Raw genomic sequence first — 24,116 nt, 5'->3', positions numbered from 1 at the left:
AGAGGACTGTTACTTAAAGAAAAGGCTGGAAAAGCCAATTTCTTGTCATCCTTACTTCTCACAATCATGACACTGCTTTTTTTTGCATTATATATAATGTCATGATCAGTGCCATACTTAGAGCAAATTTTCAGTAGCTGTTGTAATCCTCCACTGTATGGACTTAGTACAACCAGGTCATCAGCATACATCAGGTGATTGATAATAGTGTTTCCTACCATACATCCCGTATTGCACTTATTTAGTTCAACTGATAGATCATTCATATAAACGTTGAATAAGACAGGGGACAAAATCCCCCCTTGGCGTACCCCATTACTAACAGAGAATTGGGCGGATAATGCATTGCCCCATTTGACATGCATTTTCTGGTTTGCATACCGAAACACCAGTATACGTACAATGAGTTTTGGTGTGCCTCTATCAAGCAGTTTCTGAAACAGTGTTAAATGGTTGATTCTATCAAAAGCTCGAGATGCATCAATGAAGCATAAGAAAACAGTAGAATTATGGTTACTGTAGTTGGCAATTAGTTCTTTAAGTGCAAATATGCATAAGTCTGTTCCGTGTTTCTTTTTAAATCCAAACTGGTTATCAGCAGTCAGGACATATAGTTCCAGGCGCTCAAGCAGTATTCTCTCCAAGACTTTGGAGAGGATGCTTGCCAGAGCGATAGGTCTGTAGTTGTCAATGCTGTTAAGTTTCCCTGCCTTGTCTTTAATGACAGGTACTAATTGCACAGAAGTAATTGCTTCTCGTAGTACACCATGACCCATCAGTCCTGTGAAACACAGGGCTAATATTGAGCATATTTTGTTGCTAGCAAATTTTAAATGTTCTGCTGTTATGTGATCCATGCCACAAGCCTTATTGTTGTCTAACAACCTTATGGCATCAATCACATCATCAGACCTGATCAGTACATTTTCTGAAGGATCAACCTGACCTATTGCCACAGTGCCACTTCTTACACAGTTAAATAATTTGTGATAGTGTTTCCTCTTAACTTCAGCAATTTCAATCGGGCCACAAGCACCCTCAATGTTAGAGGGTAAGGAGGTTTTACTGTTGTTCATAACTTTAACCTCTTTCCAAAAATCATAGAGGTCTTTACTTTGTAGTTTACTAGCCAATGAATCAGCTCTCAGAGTGTTCTCCTGTCTTTTTACAGAACGAACGGCATATTTAAATTTTGCATTTGTGAGTTTTTTCTCCTCAAATACAGAACCTTGTCTGGGCCTACCAGAATCATTCCAGCATTTAAATGCAGCCCTGGCTGCCAGATGATGCTCAGCAACAAAAGTGTGCCAACCAGGCTTAATGTTGTGCACCTTTTTTTCCCCTTTTTTGCAGAACTGCCTACCCGAAGCTATAAGAGCCTCTACAATATAATCATACATGGCACACAGTTGAGTGCCATGCTGCACGTTATTGCAGTTCAGGTTATCACAGTATAGTGCCTCCTTGGGCAGGACAATACAATACAATCAAGCAGTTTATCAGTTGTGGCAGTGTAACAGGCAATATCCTCACTGGTTAGTTTTCACCAGTCTATCCTCCCTGATTTAATACCAGGGTCAATGTTGATAGAGATGGGAATATTGTCAATATTAACATTCATTACCATCGGCATGTGATCTGAAATGGCTAGCCCATAATATACCTCCATGCTGTCTATACAGGCATGTGCATCAGCTGTGCTTAAACAATGGTCAAGCCATGACGTGGTGTGCCATGCATCACTAATGAACGTAAAAGTAGTGTCAGGTAACATAGATTTACTCGAGATAATTAGCTTAGAGTCTTTACAAAACAGGTACAGGTGCTTCGCAAACAATGCATTATTATCTGATAAATCAGCATTAAAGTCACCAATGGTAAACACACATGTGGAATCATTAACCTGAATGAAGGACTGTATAAATGCTAGTCTATTCAGAAATTCATCTTCAGATTGTACTGACTCATACGGCATGTAAACATTCAGGAGTATAAATGACTTGTCATCATGTTAATTCTATTGCTATGGCCCAATCCACATTAAGTCTGACCACTTTCACAGCTTTGTCATATTTAGAGTTCCATAATATGGCAACCCCACCAGGTATTCTCCCCCTCGTTATTTTAGAGGAAAGGTCAGTGGTGGATTCACCAGTACCATGGAAGTTGACATGTAATGAGTTCAGTTTATCCAGATCTTGTTTGGACAGCCATGCCTCCTGTAGGCACATTATGTCGCACTCTTCCAACAGAGAGTCAACAACTAAGCGTCTTGCTTTATCAGCAGCACTGTGTCCCACACGGAGGCCACAGGCATTATATGATACAATCTTCATGACAAGTTCGAGGGGTTTTGAGGTAGTGGCCCACTGGCCCCACAGCTGCACGAATATTGGCTCCAGTTACTCCAGACTTGCGGGGCTCAAAGTAGCGCCGTACAAGTGCACCCTCAGGCCAGATATCAGGACAGTACATTTCACTAACTTCATTGCATTCAGCTGTGATTTTGAAAGAGCCAAATCTACTGTTTTTTGTCTCAATCTTGTGACAGGTGACATCACGGCCAAGTTGACTTTTAAGATAGTCTGATAAAATTAAGGGATCCAAATCAGGGTGGAATTTGGTGGCAAACACACTCACTAATTTGGTCTTAATTATTTTTATGGTACTTACAGCTCCTGTACCAATGATAGCCGCTGCTGCCGGTTTCCTCGCCCGACCTACAGAGCTCCCTGCTCCATTTACAACCACAGCCGTAGCGCCTGTCTTCTTCCCCCATCCTGCTGACATGGGATTCCGCTGGCCTGGATCAGACAACTCCGTCGCTGGTCCCGGTCTACGCCGCCCGTTCCTTACTACAGCACTCCATACAGCTGGTGGATCTGTTGTACTCGCCACTGGCGCTGATGCTTCCCCTCGGTCCCGCACCATCACCGGTGTGTCCTGTGGTGAAGTCGTTGGTGGGTCTTCCGCTGGGGTAGCAGCCTGGACCTCATGTTGTACCGAGTCAGCGGCAACAGGGTGCTTCAGAGCACTCAGACGAGCGTTGATGGCCATCGTATCAGCCCGAACATTTTCACAAATGTCAGCCTGGCGACCTGATATACTGTATGCTTTAGTGCACAGACCTCTGAGTAGAGCTGCTCCATTCTCCTGAGTAGACAGGATACGTCCATGCTGGAGTAAGAGACTGGTGGTAGATCATCCAGGTAGTGGGAGACAAACCTGGGAATATCCTCCCCACATTCATTCAGTACCCTGAGACACAGCTTGATATTGCTGGCATCCTTATTTAGCAATTTGTGTGATATGCAGAGAAGAGTTGTGGAGGGACAAACTTCAAACGGCATTTTCTTAGAAGATTCTATTTCAGCAGAGTCGAATGTGTTAATGGCCAGCAACACAATGTCATCCTGGCTTAATGTTTTGACTTTGATGGCCAAGAAGTTAAGAAGCTCATCCTCCACAATCACTTGCCCGTCAGATGTCTTGTAGATTATGGGTTTCGTGCGTGAATGAACACGTTTAGTTGCCGGTCCACGGCCAGCCGAGTCATTGTCCACCACAGTACCGTCCGCCATTACACCCCGGATCCTGGCTAAAGGCGAGCCACACCGCGGTGGGGGAGGTTAGTAGTGTAGAGTGTTCAGGGCTCTTGCTGGAGTGTTCCCTGCTCTTGCTGTGGTCGGCATATCCTCCGTGTAGCCGTAGAGGGTTCAGGGCTCTTAGCTGGAGAGTTCCCTGCTCTTTCGGTCTACCAGAGAAAAGTTTTTGTAGTTATAAAAAGCCAAACATTTCTCTACTACGTAAGACTGTTGAGTCACTCATCTGTAGTAACAAAAAGACAAACATTTCTCTACTACGTAAGACCTCAAAGTTAAACAAGAAGGCTAATTCTCTTCCATCCATCTACAGCTTGCAATGCCTTCCTTGTTTGCAAAGGCAGCTGACCAGATTCGCAAGCAGCTATGTCCTGATTTCATCTCTGGCGATAGCCTTCATGAATCAGATGAGCTGATGATGTGGAGGGTGGTCTTCAGGGCTCTTGCTGGAGTGTTCCCTGCTCTTGCTGTGGTCGGAATATCCTCCGTGTAGCCGTAGAGGGTTCAGGGCTCTTAGCTGGAGAGTTCCCTGCTCTTTCGGTCTACCAGAGAAAAGTTTTTGTAGTTATAAAAAGCCAAACATTTCTCTACTACGTAAGACTGTTGAGTCCCTCATCTGTAGTTACAAAAAGCCAAACATTTCTCTACTACGTAAGACCTCTAAGTTAAACAAGTAGGCTAATTCTCTTCCATCCATCTACAGCTTGCAATGCCTTCCTTGTTTGCAAAGGCAGCTGACCAGATTCGCAAGCAGCTATGTCCTGATTTCATCTCTGGCAATATCCTTCATGAATCAGATGAGCTGATGATGTGGAGGGTGGTCTTCGTGACAGAGATAGGGTGGTTCGTGAAGCGGACTTACTACAAACTGTCCGACTACACCCTCTCGGACCTTGTGGAGGGTGGACTAAACTCAAAGCCAGGTATGTCCTACAGTATATGAAGACGTATGTACATTTGAAGGCATTCCCAAATTGCTACTGTATAGATCTGTTATAAAATATATATTTTTAGCTGATGTTCATAGCTCTTTAGTACTGTAGAAAGAGGATGACTACATCACCTACTGTATACAGTCATTTTGAAGCCTACTAAAGAAATGAGGATTAATTAAGAAAATGTACATGTAAATTACTCTTCTTTTGTTTTTCTTTTAATGTTAGATTTTGTTAAAGTAGATACTTTAAAAAATAATAATTAGGACTAATTTGTGATCTCATTTGGGGATAAAATTAAAACGCAAACGCACTCAGTCAAACTGGCATGCTCATAAATACACAGCAATTCACAGTCACACACACATACGCACACATATTTTCTAACATCTCTTATTCTCTTGTCAGTTGTTGTTACTAAGAGGAACTTGGCTACCTTCAGGGGAGATTTAAACTGTGATATCGCAGGGAAGCTGTCTGCCACTATTCAAACAACCAAAGTCAGGTTTGAGAAAAAGTATGCTGGTAAACTGGCAATATCCGAAGTCGAATGCAGCAAGGAGTCGGTGCCGTTTATGGAGGCGTTTACTTCCAAACCAAGGTTGGAGTCATCCTATTAAAATCATTTTGTTTTGTTTATTTATATATACACACACCCACACACATGCCTGCACACACACATTATGTCTAATTACACTGCTGTGTGTCAGGCTCAGCATGGAGAACGATCTTGTAAAGATCATGCTGAACGCAGAGAAGGGAAGGGATCGACTGGCCGTGGTGACAGCGAGACTCATCGGGACCAATGACTGGTCCATCGCTGAAGTACAGTATGCATGCTTGCCGGTGGAGCTGGGGTGAGTGTGTGAATGTGTGTTGGATGCTGGATATGTGCGTGTGTATGTTCATTTAAGTTCATGATGGTGCTTGTTTTGATTGCGCGCGACAAGATAGGCAGAGGGTTGAGCCTGTGGGCCTAGATGCTTTTTTAACTCCGCAGCATGTGGAAGGAGGCTGTCAAGTATGCGGTGTGTGCACTGCAAGTCAGAAACGGAAGGATCTTTCATAAGGACTTCAACACTTGCGCGCCAGGTGTCATAATCTGCTTTGTTGTTGGGTCGAGGATGTTTCCCTGAAAATGCTCGAAGTCTACTTGCAGTGAAGTGTGATGAGGTTTCACTACTGCGAACGAGTCGGTCAGGTTTTTAGTTGCTGCATTATGAGGGGTTCAAGGACTGGAGGATTAGAAGGGTGTGAACTTTGGGAAGACAACTGATCAACTGGTAGGGGTTGTTCTGTGGAGAGGCATTGCCTCTGATCAGAGGAAGAGTGGGGAGGGGGAGGAGTGGAAGACAATGTAAGACTCTCCAGTTCTTCTTTTAGCATTTGCGCAAGAGAATTTCCGCTCAGGCTGGCAATTGCACGCAGCTCGTCCATGTACGTTTTGGTAGCATTAACACGGGCATTTAGCGTATAAACAGTTGCCAAACTCTGCATTTCGTAACCAGTATTTGCAGGAGTGGAACTATTAAGCTTAAGCGGCAGCAGGGGCTCCAATGTTTCCATGGCAGTGCCACTTTTGAACTCTGCTATACAGTGTTGGTGAAAATCAGAATTTTTGTCATCAATGGGTATGAGTCGATTAATTTCACCACATTTCTGAAGATAAGTATCGACTTCATCATCAGCAGATGTCCCTGTCAGTCCACTAACTATTACAGAGTTGGGGATTTTGATCGATTCTCTTTCATTACAATTTCCATTTTGCCTGAATTAAGTTTAGATACCCGATTTTGAATGTAAACAGTTGCAGATCAATGATAACCAAATAAGTCTGACAATTAAGCATCCAACACAGCTCCTGGCTAGCTCGCCAAATGTAGTGCTTACTTGTGCCACTAGTGGGTGAGTGACACTTCTAGTTGTAACTTATAGTACCTAAGGCACTATAGTGTAATCTGGGCTAGTCTAGGTTTAGTGTAGGTTCGACCGCTGGAGCTGTGGGGAATACTCAAAAGTGAGACACAAAGGGTTTAACTGATTGCCGGCTATTTATATTGAAAAACAATAACATACAAAAAACAAACAAACATGTAAACATCAACAGGGGAATACAAAATAGTTGGTACCAATACTGTGGTAATTGCTTGGCCACTTTCACTTCTCAAGTTCACTGTATATCTAATCTGGGTGCACCCTTCTAACTTGAACCTTCAAGTCATCAACATTAAATTCAAGATAGTTTCTGTTCCAGTTCAATCAAATAACAAAATCAAAATAGGACAATTGCATCATACAACCATAAACATCCACCCTTTAAATAAGGTAATTACTCACTCAGTCACAATTCCCAATTTGAGGAGGCAAGGTAAGTTTCACTATCAGTATACGTGTTAAGGGGTCAGAGTTCCAAGGATAAACCAGGAGGGCAGGTATCAGTATACGTGTCAGAGTTCCAGGTGGGTTCCAATGACCCACGGGGGTACGAATTTGAGCTCTAAGTTCCAGGGGAATTGTGTGCGTGCGTGCGTGCGAGAGAGTGGGAATTGGGAGTACTGCAGCTGAGAGTGGGGGAGTCTGCAGAAGTAGGCCTACCACACCGTAGAGTGCAGTAGAACTGTCCAGCGATCACCAGAGTATCGTGGAATACTCGCTGTCAATCACGCTCTAGATCCTGGTGGGTTAGCTCGCCATCTATTTGGAAAGGTCAACTGGAAAAGATCCAATCCAACAAAAAACCTGACCTGTAATCAGACCGGGTCAGAGAAATCCAATCAATATCATTGTATCTATATTGTCTGTTCTCTAATACGTTTTTAACCATGAAATATGCATTACATGAACTTTTTAAATTAAACAATAAATGAAATACTGTATGCAACACTCTGTGCATACTGTATGCATCACAGTGCATTTTTAAATCTTTGTACATACTTTTTAAACAACATATGTATTTTAAACAAAAACATCTTCATGAATTCAAATACACACTTGTAAAAAGTACAATGCAAAATGGATCACATCCATTTAGTAATAATCAACAGTTGAAAACAAACTCCATTTTAAACTATTACATTAGAATGTGTTCGTCATTAACTCAAATTGCAAAATGAAACAAAACAACATCCCTTAATTTAAAAGAAAGTCTCACCAACTCAGGCGCGCGGGAAGTCCTTAATACCTAGGGGGGCTGTGCGTCGGGGGGGACTCCTCGTGGCCGCGCGAAGCGAGGTCGCGCGATTTTTTTGGGGGTTTTCTGTGTTTTTCCCCACACAAAAAGGCAGAAAGACAGTGTAAACACCAGGTTGAAGTTCATCCATGACCGTAACAGACTGCTATGATCCATAAAATATATATATATTATACAAAATAAAATAAAATAGAACTTTTTTTTTTTCTTTTTTTTTTTTCTTCCCATCACCAGGGGGGCTGCTCCCATGACCAGGGGGGCTGCAGCCCCCATAGCCCCCCCCTTCCCGCGCCACTGTCACCAATTCTGTGAAACAAGCTGGGCCCGGGCACAAACATGAAATGCAATGGCTGCCCCAGTGAATCCACAATTGGGTTCTAGAAGTCAAACAATACCACACATCAAAACCAAAGTAATTTTAACTTATTTGTTACTCTTCAAATGAAATGATAACAATGGTTGAGTTACCTTGCTTCACTGTGGTTTGTATATAATTATATTCTTCTAGATCTCAACTCTTCTCTCTGTGTTCTGTTCTGTTCTGTGCTGTCTGTTCAGTGCCTCTGTGGCTTTTTTCTGGCTGTCTCCAACCTCAACAGCTGAACTGACTCTAGCTTGATTGGGGATTGGTTTGATTAGTGCAGGACTGCAGGTGTGAGTAACACCCTGCCTTCGAAAGTCAGCCTGACAAAATTGACTGCTAATTAGCCAGAACCACTCTGTCTCTAATATCTGCCACTCAGTGGTTAAGTTAGTTATGTGTAGTTCACTCCATATCATGTGTGTTACATAGACTCTCTGCAATCTCTGCAAGAATAACATGACCACCATTTTAGGGTTGTTTTTCTGTAATAACTCTGTTTTCTTGAAAGAGATGCTGCCTTTGTAAATCAAAGGCAGTGTGTGATGTCTCTTACATTTCTTTTCTTTAACTGACATAGTATTTGATCCTCAGTGCATGTTGAGCCAGGCTGGTGCCTTCCATCAGGGCAGTGCTTGAGAAGGGACGCAGCAGTGGAGATGAGGTGTGTGCACAAGCTGATGCGACTGCAAAGGACCTGAAGGAGAGGATCTCTCAACAACTACACCAGAGCGAGACACAGGGAACGGGGATAAGTCCAGCCAGGGTAAATGTATGACCCCTGTGCTGTGTGCAACCATTTCATTTTGGTGTATTTTCAAAGTAGCCTATATGCTGCTGTTAGTGCTACAGCAACTTCCTCTTAATTAAATTGTAACTACATTAACTAATAATCCCCCCCCCCCCCAGTTCAAAGCACATGCGATCAATCACGCCACAGGCGGTCGGGAGACGGTGAAAGTTCTCCTAGCTATAATACTGGATAGAGGCCGTGGCTCCTCCCTGTACCAACAAGGCAGATCTCCTGTCTGAGGACAGGGTCCTCAGTGAAGTTGAGGGGGCCTGCATCTTTACCCTGTTCAGGTTGACTTTGCACAGCTGCTCATGAAGATGAGTAAGACTAATCTTTGAATGTGTTAACAGCAGAAAAGTCACACTGGCTTTTTTTTAGGGACGTTAATGGGGCCTGACGCCTCGCTTAGCGTAACCTTCTAGCTAGTGATGCGTGGGTTGACCCGTTACCCACGGGTCCCGCGGGTCAACCCGTGGCGCGGGCGGACAGTCAAGATTTCAGAGGCAATTATGCGGGTTGCGGATGTTGCGGGTCATCAACACCACTCTCACACGCAAAAAAAAACACATTTAAGCCTATTATTAATATTAATATTTGGATAAAACTACCTTTAAAAGTAAAACCCATCATAATTATTTAAAGTTTTTATCATGATCTGACAATGTCACTGTGGGTTCATTCCCGACAGCCTGATGGTGCTGCATAGCCCCTACGGAGCCTCTCCCTCCCTAGCTCCGAGATGAGGTTCCTCGTTTGTTTCTGCCGTCTGCGGTAGACATTGTCGCACATTTCCCACTTTACATGTTTCTTACCCCTTTCTGCACATCGTATCCAAAAAGTAAAGCATTTCCGCCACTCTCTCAGATTTTTTAAGTTCTAGCGGACCATAAAAGCTATCCAACGAGTTGAAGAAAGTATTTAATTTGCCTCGATCTTCATCCGGTTCCATAATATTTTGCATTAGAAGATGCAATTCAACATTTGACCAGTAAGGGAATCAGTAATGTTATCTCTACGGGCGCAACTCTTGCGCAATGTCTTAAAAACATGTAACCGGTGTTACACCGCCATACGGCGAAGCACAAATGAAGCTTTACACAGCTGCATCTCCTCCTAATCAGCGCTGCGTACTACGGGTGGTTCGCTCGGGTGTAATGATAAACAGAACCGGGGTCCCGAAGTGATAGAATATGAACCAAGCCGGACCCGCACTTGACGATAATAAAACCCGTCAATACCAGAACTCGTATGGGTCGTGGATATTATACAAGCAAGCACACGTGTCTGTCTGCAATGGATAAAGTGTTTGTGGCGAAAGTTGGTGACACACATTGCAGGCAACTAAGGCAAGTAATCAACCTCCCTTGCGCCATGATTCATGTATAACATTAAAGGTAGTGTAAGTGATTTGCAAAGTTTCAAATAATTGCAAAATGGGTATATGTTCTGATAGTACTCGTTACTATAGGGTGTCCTGTCCATGTAAGGAGTCTCCATGTCTCTCCAGCTCTTTATAAAACAGAAAATGTATTTTGTAGTTTTTTTTTTTTTTTTTGTAGTTTCATTTCCAATTTTATCCAACCAGGACAGAGAACTCAATCAGGACACAGATTAAACAAGTGAAATTGGAAGTGATGACACTAAGAAATGAGCATGCAAAATTTGAACTGAAAACTATACAAATTAAGCTTAAAAATGGGTACTTTCTCCTGATTGGCTGAGATTTTGACACCTACCGAAAAATGTATTTTCTGTTTATTAAAGAGCTGGAGAGACAGGGAGACATCTGTTACTGAAAAAACACTCTATAGCAATGATTACTATCAGAATATAGTATTTTAACCTTTTAAAAAAATACTTTTTGTTTTAACCAAAAAATATCACTTACCCTACCTTTAACAAAACTAAACACAAGCTGTAGGTTTTGCATATTAAGGTTGAATGAGATGTAAAGGACAAAACATATTCATTTGTTTATACTGATGTGCGATGTAGGCTACGGTGTCGCGCAGCAGTTCACTCGCACTCACTCATGATTATCTTCTTTTTTTTTCACCGCGGGGAGGGTCGAGTCGTTGATTTCTATATCATTTTGCGGAGCGGCTTGAGGCGGGTTCGGTTCCGTGGCGGGGCGGGCGGGTCAAGAAAAAACCCGACCTGCGCATCACTACTTCTAGCTCTTGTAATTTATACACTTTTTTTCTCTGCCTGTGTTTGTGGCTCTGACACTATAGGTCCCTCGAGGTGTCTACTGGATCCTCTCCAGAACCCCTGAGGAAACGAGTCTAGAGTCGTCAAGACCTGCTCAAGCCCAAGGTAACGCAGGCCCCCTCATCCATGAGACCAAATCCTAACCATCAGTTACACCAAATTGAATCAGATGTACAAACATTGAAAATAATGACTTTACATCCTGTCATTTCTCCCCGGTATTATATTATTTATTTGCTTAGCTGAAGCCCTCATCTTAACTGGATTCCACCATTTCCGTTTGCACAGCTGTAAACCAGCAAAACCTACCAGCTAAGCTGGTCAACCACCAAGACCAGCTAAAAAGTGGCGAAAACACACTCTAAGGTGGTCACCAGCTAAGACCAGCTAAAACCAGCTAGTCCAGCTTAGGCTGGTTTAAGCTGTTTTTTTTCCAGCAGGGTTTACTTGTAACAGAGTAGGCCTACATTGCATTATAGGGCATAGCAGTGGTGGCCATTTTCTGGTTCCACTCCAAAAAAGCCAATGCATTTTTCTCATAGAGAAATTATTTTAAGCCTAGAATCAAGCCATCCAGGGTCCTGGTGAATCATGACCATAAAACATTTGATTACGTGAAAAAACTTAAAACAAAGGGTAATTATTAAATGTAGTATATCATGTAATTAAATATTCCCCCAAAAAAACAGAAAAAAATGTTTTATGGTCATGATTCACCAGGACCCTGGATGGCTTGATTCTAGGCTTAAAATAATTTATATAAATACTTTTGGAAATCTCTATGGGAAAAATGCATTGGCCTTTTTGGACTGCTATGCCCTATAGCCCCATTACCAACCTCTCACTCCGCTAATACAGCTCCGAGATGAAGATCAAATTGAATCTTTAAAGCTAAGTTAAACAAGTAGGCTAATTCTCTTCCATCCATCTACAGCTTGCAATGCCTTCCTTGTTTGCAAAGGCAGCTGACCAGATTCGCAAGCAGCTATGTCCTGATTTCATCTCTGGCAATATCCTTCATGAATCAGATGAGCTGATGATGTGGAGGGTGGTCTTCGTGACAGAGATAGGGTGGTTCGTGAATCGGACTTACTACAAACTGTCCGACTACACCCTCTCGGACCTTGCGGAGGGTGGACTAGACTTTAAGCCAGGTATGTCCTACAGTATATGAAGACGTATGTACATTTGAAGGCATTCCCAAATTGCTACTGTATAGATCTGTTATAAAATATATATTTTTAGCTGATGTTCATAGCTCTTTAGTACTGTAGAAAGAGGATGACTACATCACCTACTGTATACAGTCATTTTGAAGCCTACTAAATAAATGAGGATTAATTAAGAAAATGTACATGTAAATTACTATTTGTTTTCTTTTCTTTTAATGTTAGATTTTGTTGAAGTAGTTACTTTAAAAAAATTAAATTAGGACTAATTTGTGATCTCATTTGGGGATAAAATTAAAACGCAAACGCACTCAGTCAAACTGGCATGCTCATAAATACACAGCAATTCACAGTCACACACACATACGCACACATATTTTCTAACATCTCTTATTCTCTTGTCAGTTGTTGTTACTAAGAGGAACTTGGCTACCTTCAGGGGAGATTTAAACTGTGATATCGCAGGGAAGCTGTCTGCCACTATTCAAACAACCAAAGTCAGGTTTGAGAAAAAGTATGCTGGTAAACTGGCAATATCCGAAGTCGAATGCAGCAAGGAGTCGGTGCCGTTTATGGAGGCGTTTACTTCCAAACCAAGGTTGGAGTCATCCTATTAAAATCATTTGTTTTGCTTATTTATATATACACACCCACACACATGCCTGCACACACACACTATGTCTAATTACACTGCTGTGTGTCAGGCTCAGCATGGAGAACGATCTTGTAAAGATCATGCTGAACGCAGAGAAGGGAAGGGATCGACTGGCCGTGGTGACAGCGAGACTCATCGGGACCAATGACTGGTCCATCGCTGAAGTATGCATGCTTGCCGGTGGAGCTGGGGTGAGTGTGTGGTGGATGCTGGATATGTGCGTGTGTGTATGTTCATTTAAGTTCATGATGGTGCTTGTTTTGATTGCACACACACACACACACACACACACACACACACACACACACACACACACACACACACACACACACACACACACACACACACACACACACACACACACACACACACACACACACACACACACACACACACACACACACACACACACTTTTACTTTTACTTTACTTTATTTGGCATGGACACTGCACATGAATGAACACTTAACCCATTGAGACCGATTCTACAAATGCCCTCTAAATCAGTAGTTCTCAGTAACAGAGTATTTCTACATTGCTGTATTGATACTTTTACTTAAGTAAAGAAATTGAGTACTTTTTCCACCACCGGGTATCAATTTATATTGCTTGCTGGATAATAAGACAATTTTTTTCACAGACCAGTGGTTCTTGTATTTGTTTGAGGATAAGGTTAGGAATAAGTTTAGGTTTAGGCATACAGTAGTTTTACTGAGGTTAAGTTTAGGCATAAGGTTAGGTTTTGGCACCGTTTTACTGAGGTTAAGTTTAGGAATAAGGTTGGGTGTGTTTTGGGGCGAGTGTTTTGGTATTCACCATGCCTAGCCACAGTCACCACCTCCGCTCAACTCAGAAACAGCATGGGGATGTTAAGTTAATGTCTCAGACAGACGTTGCTAATATATATTTATTTAGCGATGTGCAAGTAGCCTAGAAGATTGTAGTATGCCCATAAAAATCAGCTACCTAATCGTGTGCATGATCCATAAATTAACAACAAGCGTTGAGTCATTTATTAATTCATTTAGAGTTCATAGGGCTCTATATATATCAGTTAATAAATGGAATAGAAACCTACATCCGTTGAATACTTTTTGTGTGCACTTAAATAAGCTGGTAATTGAATTGCATTCAATCATTAGATTACTAAATGTAAATCATGCACAGAAATTTGGTTTTATTTTGGCTACTCAATTAACAATGTTTAACAAAGTACACAAGTTTATGTAAATACAATGAAAAGCTATGTTACAATATACCAAAAACTGATTGATTGAATATTTTATTAGGCAAAAAAAAAAAAACGGCAGTTACATTTAAAATACTTTGTCTAACAGGTCCGTTCATGAAAGTCCTTGCGGTCTTGTTTCCAATGAGGGCCTTTGTATTCAATTCATAGACATATATAGTGGCACCACAGTTCGAATAGCAATACAAAAAAACAGAAAAAATAACACTATGTACAACAAGAAATAAAAAAAGGGGGGGGAAAACTATGTACAAGAAGGAAAGAAACTAAATGATTTAATGCAGATGTACTCAAACCTTTCACTGGTGATAGACTGTACTTTGACATTTACACTTATATTTATTGACTCTATATGTTAACTCGGTCTGAGCGAGTGCAGTAGTATATTTTATTAAAGATTTATCGACACTACTTTTCAAGCATGTATTGCCTGCAAATGCTGTTTTTTCCCCAGACCAAATGGCATATTTATTAAAAGCCAGGCTGTCAGTCTTTAGCCCTATAACGTTTGGTCTTAAAAGCTTTTTAAGTGAAAGAAGTTAATATTTTGGACATAGCTGGTTTCTGCCCGACAGCAGAGATATATAAATGTGGGGGTCCTTGGCATGATAAAGTTTGAGAACTGCTGGTATAAATGATATTTCGACCACTTTTCCCTCCGTAAATGTTTTCATGTCAGGAATCCAGAGGAGAGCCGCAAGGAAGCTGATGACCGGGGAAGCTTCCTCACTGCCCCATAATCTATTCATACCGATTATTAGAATATTCACGTTTATTATTATTGTGTATTTACTATTTGTTATATCAAAAGTCGTAAAATGTACTTCCTGTAAACGCGAAATAGAGAATAAATAGATATTACACCCATACTAGGTATTCTCTAAAATGTAGTTACTATGGGCAGGGTTTGGATGACAATATAGCCTTTGCAACAGATTTTTTAATAAAAAGAATATATATTATATAATTAAAAATGAAATAAAAAAATATAGTTTTAATATTTGATTTTTATCCTACAAACGATTATTAAAATATTCGATTATTCTGACCCATCCGTGTGTCTGTCTGTCTGTCTGTCTGTCTGTCTGTCTGTCCGTCCGTCCTCAGGTGAATGCAGGGGTCGGTGAGGCCACTATGGATTGTCTGGCGACCAAAGACCAGGTGATAACGATTTCACCTGGCACAGTAATCGCCTATCAAGTTCGAGAAATAACCCTCGAGGATGGTTACCTTGGTTAGTGTGTGTCAGTCATTTTTATCCCGTTGATGGGTATTCTGTAGGTATACATGGAATTAATTTAACTTTTCAGTTGGTCATTTTGACCAACTAGTGCAACTTTTCAGACATCTCCTTAACTATGATTCAGTCTCTGCTTACCCTGTTAGCAAAGTCAAAGTCTCACTTTCAGAATGTGGGAGCGACTCACTCTCTCACACTCCAAGAACATGAGAAATCAAGAAAACCACTACATGGCAAAACAATATTATTTTTGTTGTTAATGGAATTTGAGGGACTTGTTTAAGCTGTCTTTATGTTTTCTGTCTTGAGCTGTCCATGGTGCGTAAAGTGCACCAGTACATTTTAGTTTTATGTCCGAAAATACACCATTATGGATGCATAACTTGAATCCTCAATATTCTTTTCTGTCTGTGATGTGTGTGTGTGGGGGCACCTTAGAGCTTGAAATGAGCCTCCCAACTTACACTGGCTGGGGAGACAGGACTGGTCTCGGCGGCTTCGGCGGTATGTGTCTATTTACTCACTCACCCACTCGCCCACCCACTGCTTATGTGATTAAAAAACAAACACGTTTTTCAACATCTATTTTATTTTCCTGTGTGTGTGCGCGTAGGACATACACTTGTCCTACCTGCAATAGGATTTGTGGGTCCAGGATAGGGCTATTCAGCCACCAAAAAACTCACCGATGGAAGTGGACGTCATCATCGGATTCGATGGACAGGCGTTAAAAAAAAAGAGTAATTTACATGTACATTTTCTTAATTAATCCTCATTTCTTTAGTAGGCTTCAAAATGACTGTATACAGTAGGTGATGTAGTCATCCTCTTTCTACAGTACTAAAGAGCTATGAACATATATGAACATATATTTTATAACATATCTATACAGTAGCAATCACTGTATAGTACATGTAAACAGGAAGATGGGGCTCACACACACTTAGTTATAGTTAATATAATTGAGTGTGGGACTCCTAATTCCTATTAAAGTATGACTTTACAAGATTGTTTGACAACTCACACAAGTTAATACTCTTTGAGCTTGTATGGCTCTGTTGAACTTAAGCTCTGCTTTGATGTACATAATTCAGTGTCAATGTATATATTTTATACTTCAACTTCTGCATAACGTAATCTAAACTTCTGTATTGTGCCATTTTGTAGAGTTGCCTGATAAAGTGAGTGGGTGTGGGTGTGGGTGCCTCGTGAGTGGGTGTAGTGCTGATGGTCTTCGGGACTTCAATGCCCAGGTCATTGTCTGTGTCTGTCTATTGTATCTATTCTGTGGAAGTTACTGATTGGTCTATTTGTCTGTCTGTCTTTTTGCTTGGTCTGTCATATCCTTCCCACAGTTAAACAAGTTGGATCTAAAGGGTTTAACACCCCTGGAGTCCCTGCCCACCTCCCTAAAGGAGCTTTGCAAGCTCATCACATCCGATGTGAACCCCAGCGGAGATGCTGCAGAGAGAGAAAGTAATCCTGTGATGTTTCCACTGGCTCTGTGGCGCAGCTCCGACGGCCCGCTGCTCCACCAGTCCGACAGCCGTCCCTGGGCGCGGAGGTGGACCGGGGCTCCAGAGGCTTAACCCGGCCGGTCCGCCAGTCGGGTCAGGCCTCTCGAGCCAGGGACCCACGGGGAGGCCTCAACCCGGCCCAGGGAGCCCCAAACCTGGGTACTCGCTCCAGTCCGGGGGACCCCCGCCTCCGGGGGACACCCGGCCCTCCAGGCGGTCCCATGGACCCACTCTTAAGCACCCCTCCACGGGCGTTAAGTTAAGAGACAGGCCGCGGCCGAAGGACCGCAGGGACCTGGTGGTACAAACCGCGAGGCGCGCCCCTGGGACTATTAGGGACTTAAGGCGTTGGACCGGGACCTCCGGGGAGGTCCAGCACCCGGCTCACCGGCCGGCCCCGCACTTAAGCACCCCTGGGCGGGCGATAAGTCGGGGGGGCCCCGCAGCCTACGGACCGCAGGCACCTGGTGGTACAAACGCTGCCGCAAAAGTTATCACGGCCATTAGCAGGGACTTTTTTCCTCGCTGAACAGTGTCTTCTTCCCTCTATGGTTCGAACCGATTTCATTTCTCTTGGCTATGGTTTCGCTAGATAGCTGTTTTTTTGTCCGAAAAAGCGCAGATCTACAAGCCGAAAGGGGGTCCTCCGGGGGGTTCCCGAGCACCTCCGGAGGCCATACAAACACATACAAACGCGCCATTTTTTTCAAGAGAACCAGGATTTGGGGGCTCGAGCCGCCCCGACATTACCCCCAGGATGGAGCCTCTTGGATTTAATTTCTCTTGGTTATGGTTTCGCTAGATAGCTGGTAGGGACAGCTGGTAGGGACAGTGGGAATCTCGTTCGATTAACTCGGGCGCAGCCACTAGCTGAGTTACGGGACAACCGGGGTGCAGGGCACGACCCACATAGATGCTCGCAGGTTCATGTCAAGTTCCCCTGCCACCAACCCCATCAAGGTAACTTGCCTTGCGGGTCCACAATCGGGAACTTTGCTTACACAACTCCTGCGCCACCTATGTTGTCTACACCCATATAAGGTGTTGTCCCGGCGTGGTCACTTGGCAGTGCCTGCACGCACAGCTCGGATCAGTCCGCAGCGCATATGCTACTGGCAGGATCAACCAGGTAACCGTGGCCCGCTTCGTAGCTGTTTGGTTCCTTGAGGCAGGAAGGCAGAGGCCCTGCTCCCCGAGGGCCCTGGACACTTAGTGCGATTTTTTTTTTTTTTTGCAAAAGAACCAGGATTTGGGGCCTTGCGCCGCCCCGACACTGCCCCAGGATGGAGCCTCTTGGCTGGGCATGGTTCCTACCTATCCTATGGCACCAGTCGGCCCTTCCCCCTGGTTGCCCCCTTCCACCAGGGAGCCCAGGGCCTCCGAGCACAGTGCCGGGTTCACACTCGCCCGCTCTACCCGCCCCGGGAGCCACCGTCCCGGGCACGGAGGTGGACAGGGGACCCGGCCACAGGCTTTTCCAGGCTTGTGGATCTGCTCTTTTTCCATGCTTTTTGAGCCCGGATTTCGGCTGTCGGAGCAGCGGGTCGTCGGAGCAGCGCCACGTAACCGTTGCCACTGGTTGTCACAGTGCAAGGCCTGTGTTATTTGTTCTGATTGATTGTTGTGGTTATTTGTAGTGCCCATTTGTCAGCTTCGATTTTTATACTGTTCCAGTTCCAATTTTGTTTGCTCTTTTCATTGTGTCATCATTGTTTAATCTGTATCCTGACTGAGTTTTCTCTCCTTATTGGATCAAATTGGTATCCTGATGCATGTTCTGTTTAATAAAGAGCTGGACAGACATGGAGACTCCTGTTACTGAACACACACTCTATAGCAATGAGATCAGAATATAGAGCTATTTACTTTACACTTACCTACCCTACCTTAATACAAGTGGTTACTGCTGCTGCTGTGTGTGCATGTGTAAGAGAACTCTAAATCATAGAATATAAATAAAAGCTACTCAGAAAGATGGATGGATAGATAGATAGAAAGATAGACTGACATTTATTGATCCCACAAGTAAAATTCTGTATTCCAAGGACAGCTGTGTACCTAGGAACCAAATTGACCCTTATGTGTCTATAACTCTGAGAGTGTACAAATGGAACCAAATGGACCCTAACTTGGTTCCATTTGTACACTCTCAGAGTTAAATGAACACTAATGATGATGATATAGTGTAGATTGGGACCCCCAAGAAATCAAAATGGTTGAGTCCCTGGCATATCTTTTCAAATGGGGGTCCGTGGGCTATTATGTGTCAATTTGGGGGTCCTTGACGCGAAAAAGGTTGAAAACCACTGTGTTGAAGCAAGGCGTGCAAGGGACGCATGCATGTGGATCTGCGTCACACTCTGCCTCGGGGGAGGCGGGGCTGGGGGCGTGGCAGAGGGCGTACTGGGTTCTATGAGTAGAGCCGGTGACTCCATGGATCCTCACACACACAAGTTTAGGTATTAAAGATAACTGATCTCCACAGAAGAGCTACACCAAGACAGCGCGTTCTATTTATTTGACTTTTAAATATTTTATTCTTTATATTTATCGTTCAACGTTTTGCCACCTTGGAACATTATTATTCATTTAAGTGTGCAGTCACACATTATTTGCGACCCTACAATCAAGAATGTTTCCTGAAGCAAACAATAAGGGGTGAGTGATCTGAATAATACCCTTATTGATTACATGTCTATCACACCAAACGAGGCAAAATACATGATCACTGCAGCAAACTGGCAGTGATTGCATTGACCTAACCCTGAAAAATGACAAAATGTCAGTCATGGAACCACTTGTTCCGGGTTTGCGGACCTTTTACATTTACAACTGCCACATCTACATAAACGTTCAGATTTCAAATATAAAGTGCTGATTCCCAAGCCACGGATGTAACAAGTTGAGGCGCACTGGTCTAAGTACCCGTAGCTTCTGTATTGTTCAATTAAAAGCATTTTAATCTGATCGGCGGCCGGCGACAGCAACGGATTTAGACCCAAAAAAAACGTTTCAGTACAGTATACATTATAGACCAGAGCAAAAGAAAACAGCAGAGTTTATGGGCATGAGTGAGAGACTCATGTGCATTTTCAAGGTGGAGGTGAGATGACAAGAATGTTTGGTCACGATGATTCCGTATAGGTTGCCACTGGTCACCCTAATCTGTCATCTTGCTCTCGTTGGGTACAGCTACAGCTATGAGGACTGCCGGGCCACCGCTGACTGGCTAATGGCCCTGACCGATGTCCGGCCGATGGTGGGCATCGTGTGCGGCTCGGGCATGGGGGGCTGGCGGACCTGCTGAAGGACCAGGTAGTCTTCAACTACAAGTACATCCCCAACTTCCCTCAGAGCACAGGTGAGTTACGCTACACACAGCAGGGACAAAATAGTGAGAGCTTCTGCTATGGATCATTTATACTTTGACTTATGACTGAAACGTTATTTTCCTATAACTAGGCCTATATATAAGATAATTTTAAGTATAATTTAGGCTTTATTCAGAGAGGGCAAAAGCAGTAGAGACATGGGTGAAAACATTCGTACATTCAGGGAGATGTGGGGCAGTCAAACCTTTTGGAATTGTGCATAATTATGCTGAATAATATTGATGACTGATTAACAGCACCAACAATTTCTTCACATATAGCCATTGCTGGTTAATTAGTCTTCAGTTATTGATTGACACTGACTGGTGGTATTGTCATTTTCCCTCAGTGCACGGCCACGCAGGACGGTTGGTATTCGGGACCTTGAAGGACCTTGAAGGTCACAGCCAATTGTTGTATGTTGGGAAAGTTAGCCAATTGTTGCATAATATGACAGGGTTCATTATATAACATAATATACAGCACGGCTCAGAGGCTGTTATGAATTCATTCGCCTCTGCTTTCTATCCTATGGCCAGAATGGAGAACTAGTGAGATTATGTGACTGACTTGTAAATCTAATTTAGTATGTATTGTACAAGAAATCCTGTCATGCCCTGCAAACTAGTACAGCATACAACAGCACTTTTGTTCATTTCCACTGTAGCCACATAATGTCCAATACTCGTCAAAAGACGTTCAGGGTGGAAGCATTCATGACACAGTAATTATGTTTATTGATGTTTCTAGATCACGCTACCCATGAGGATCTTCAAGCTCCTTGGTGTGGAGACAGTGATGCTGACCAATGCGGCGGGAGGTCTCAACCAGGACTACAAAGTAGGAGACATCATGATCATGAAAGACCACCTCAGTCAACATGCCTGGCTTTGCTGGAAACAACCCCTTAGCTGGACCCAACGATGAGAGGTAGGTACAACTCAACATACATTGACACTGAAAACAACTTTCTGTAAATAAATACATCTACTGATGCACAAACTTGGACACATCATCAGTGTTGTTTCCTGGAGTCACTGGGTGTTTCGGGTCTCGCAACAGACACCCTCCTCCAGGCGACCCGACCGAGGCCAGGGGGCTGTAGTATGCCACTTGGACACAGACCCCGGTCTGTGTCCAAGTGGCATACTACAGCCCCCTCTGTCTCTTGAGGGCAGTAAGAGACAGTGCTAATGAGGGGGTTAGGGTTTAGGGTGGCAGGTGAGATGTTAACAGCAAGTTTTGGCGACACTAAGAGGCTCTAGGCACTGTGGGTTGACTCCGGGCCTGGCTCCTCCTTCGTCTGACCAGAAGTGGGCATTCTTCTGTGCGTTGCGTCGTCATCATTGCTGCTAGGCAAAAACGTCTCATTCTGCCTTGATGAATTTTTTAAAACCCTCCTTGCAGGTTTTACTGCAGTCTATGGCATTTGGGTTCTTCCTCTCAGAAGAAGTGGTCTGGGCTGCCAACCCGCTCCACCCCGGGTTGCCGTCTCTCCGGCCGTCCTCTGTCTCTCCAGATGTCACCACGCTCTTCGTGGTCGTCACCCAGTCTGTTCCTTCTAAATATCAAAAGTAGTAATTAAAGAAATCCCAAAAAGGTAGCACATCCAAAACTTCAAATAAATGTAAGACAAAGTACTCACATTTCCACTTTTTTTGTATTGGCACACACCAATAAATGAACTCTTACACGTTTCGGCTATGAGCCTTCCTCAGAGCACTTTCTAAATAGTTTGACATTGTTGCAAACACCCACCCGATACCTCATGGCCATGCAAGAGTATCTGTCTGCAGAGAACCTGTTGTTAAATACAAAATATCATATATACAGTATACAGTTGTGTAAGTACATTTACTCAAGTACTGTACTTAAGTACAATTTTGAGGTATTTTTTACTTTACTAGAGTATTTCCAGTTTTCAGTACTTTTTACTCCACTACAATTATTTGAAAACTTGAGTTAGTTACTTTGTAGATTTTGATAATTAATACATAACATACATTAAACACTTCACCCCCTATCAAAAGATTTGTATACATTTTGAAATCTTGTGAAATGGGACATTCTGCATAATGAGTACTTTCTCCTTTTAGTACTAGTACATTTTGATACCGATATTTTTGCAAGTAGGGTAAGTGATTTACTTTTGTTAAAATAAGTGTTAAATAGCTCTATATTCTGATAGTACTCATTGTTATAGAGTGTATGTTCAGTAAAAGGAGTCTCCCATGTCTCTCCAGCTCTTTATTAAACAGAAAATGCATTTTCAGTGCACTCTCCTGATTGGCTTAAATTTTGTCACCTACCTGAAAATGTACTATATTCTGTTTACTAAAGAGCTGGAGAGACCCCTGTGACCGAACAAAACCCCCCAAAAAAATATATATATATCACTTACCCTACCTTAAGTAAAAAATATGAATACCTTTTCCACCACTGACGGTATATCTATCATCTGAAGTCTCTCACTTCTCCATCGGCTTCTCTTGCGTTTGGCATGTTCGGAGTGCGGTTCCCCTGCATGTCTGACGCGTACGACAGGGAGCTCCAGCAGCTGGACCTGGACGTGGGCGAGGAGCTGGAATACGGGGACTTCCTCAGGGAGGGCGTGTACTGTGTGCTGGGCGGCCCCTCGTTCGAGACCATCGCAGAGTGCCGCATGCTCCACAAACTGGGGGCCGACGCAGTCGGTGAGTGTAGCATCTCGCACACACACAGACTCAATGGCTGTTTGCACTAATCTCATGCGGGTACTGTTGACCGACGCATCTGTGTCATTTTTAGATTTCTTTGGCTATTCAAAAATAGCAGATCTACTTGTAGATCTGCTATTTTTTAAAAATCGTGAACATTTGTGCAAATCTTTTAATATATATATTTAAAGCGAATATTTTAACTCAAATCTTTGCTTTTAACTCAAATTCTTCAAGTGTCTTCTACATTTTTTTTTTAGAAAAAAACCCTATGTTGCTATTATATCAGTGGTGCTCAATCTTTTTCATGTCAAGGACCCCCAAAATGATATGTATTTGGCCGCCGACCCCCCATCTCAAAATATTTTGTTCCAGGGACCCCCCAGAAACAAAGATTTGAGTTAAAAATGTTGTTTAAAAATATATATATATTCAAGGTTTTCACAAATGTTTCAGAAAAAGCAGATTGCAGCGCTACGAGCTTGTATATGCTATTTTTGAATAGCCAAAGAAATATAAAAAAATGACACAGATGTGTTCCCGGTCTTAATGGGTTAATTAGTCACTTAGCTTGGCTAGCTTATGTTGTCTATCCCTTGTTTAACGTGCCGTCCGCCCGCCACAGGAATGAGCACGGTGCACGAGGTGATCGTGGCACGCCACTGCGGCATGCGCGTCCAGGCTGATCTTCCATGAGTTACAATGAAAATGAGCGAGAGGTTGGGTTAAGAGTGGATGGAGGTCAAATGTTAGACTTGCCTTAGGTCAAAAGATGTTGATGAGCACGGTCGTCACGGCTAGACATAACATTGAGTCTACTAAACTAACTCAGGATCAGTCAGTCAGTCTTCTCACAGCTCAAACCAAGTCATGTAGGCCTGGTTAGACAAAACAGCAAATTTGTACATTCCTTCATCCAGCGGCTCAAAAGAAACTATCTGCGTTGGTCTCTTTTTTTTTTTACTGTTTTTAAAGTGAATATTTCTGTATTGTAACTTAATATTTAATTTGATCAGCATGTGTAAAATGTCTGCGATTTGACTTAATGAGTCTCTAAGAATTCACTGTGAAGACTGCATTTTTTTCTTTTTCTTTTCTTAATAGATGTACATTAGTTGTCTTAAGGTA

The 24,116-nt window shown here is 42.9% G+C and overlaps 1 pseudogene across 1 annotated transcript; it reads left to right on the top strand.

Annotated features, from left to right (window-relative positions):
• Positions 1–19,553: 19,553 nt before the first annotated feature.
• Positions 19,554–23,684, top strand: LOC308101410 (purine nucleoside phosphorylase-like; annotated as a pseudogene). Its single transcript has 6 exons — positions 19,554–19,579; positions 20,114–20,282; positions 20,642–20,721; positions 21,043–21,222; positions 22,795–22,985; positions 23,614–23,684. The product of its transcript is annotated as a purine nucleoside phosphorylase-like (transcript).
• The last annotated feature ends 432 nt before the right edge of the window (positions 23,685–24,116 follow it).

Source organism: Gymnoscopelus braueri (assembly GCF_963280865.1).
Source record: "Gymnoscopelus braueri genome assembly, chromosome: 15".
Lineage (NCBI taxonomy): Eukaryota > Metazoa > Chordata > Actinopteri > Myctophiformes > Myctophidae > Gymnoscopelus > Gymnoscopelus braueri.
Note: the sequence above shows the minus strand (reverse complement) of the source record. Positions and strands in the feature narration are given on the sequence as shown.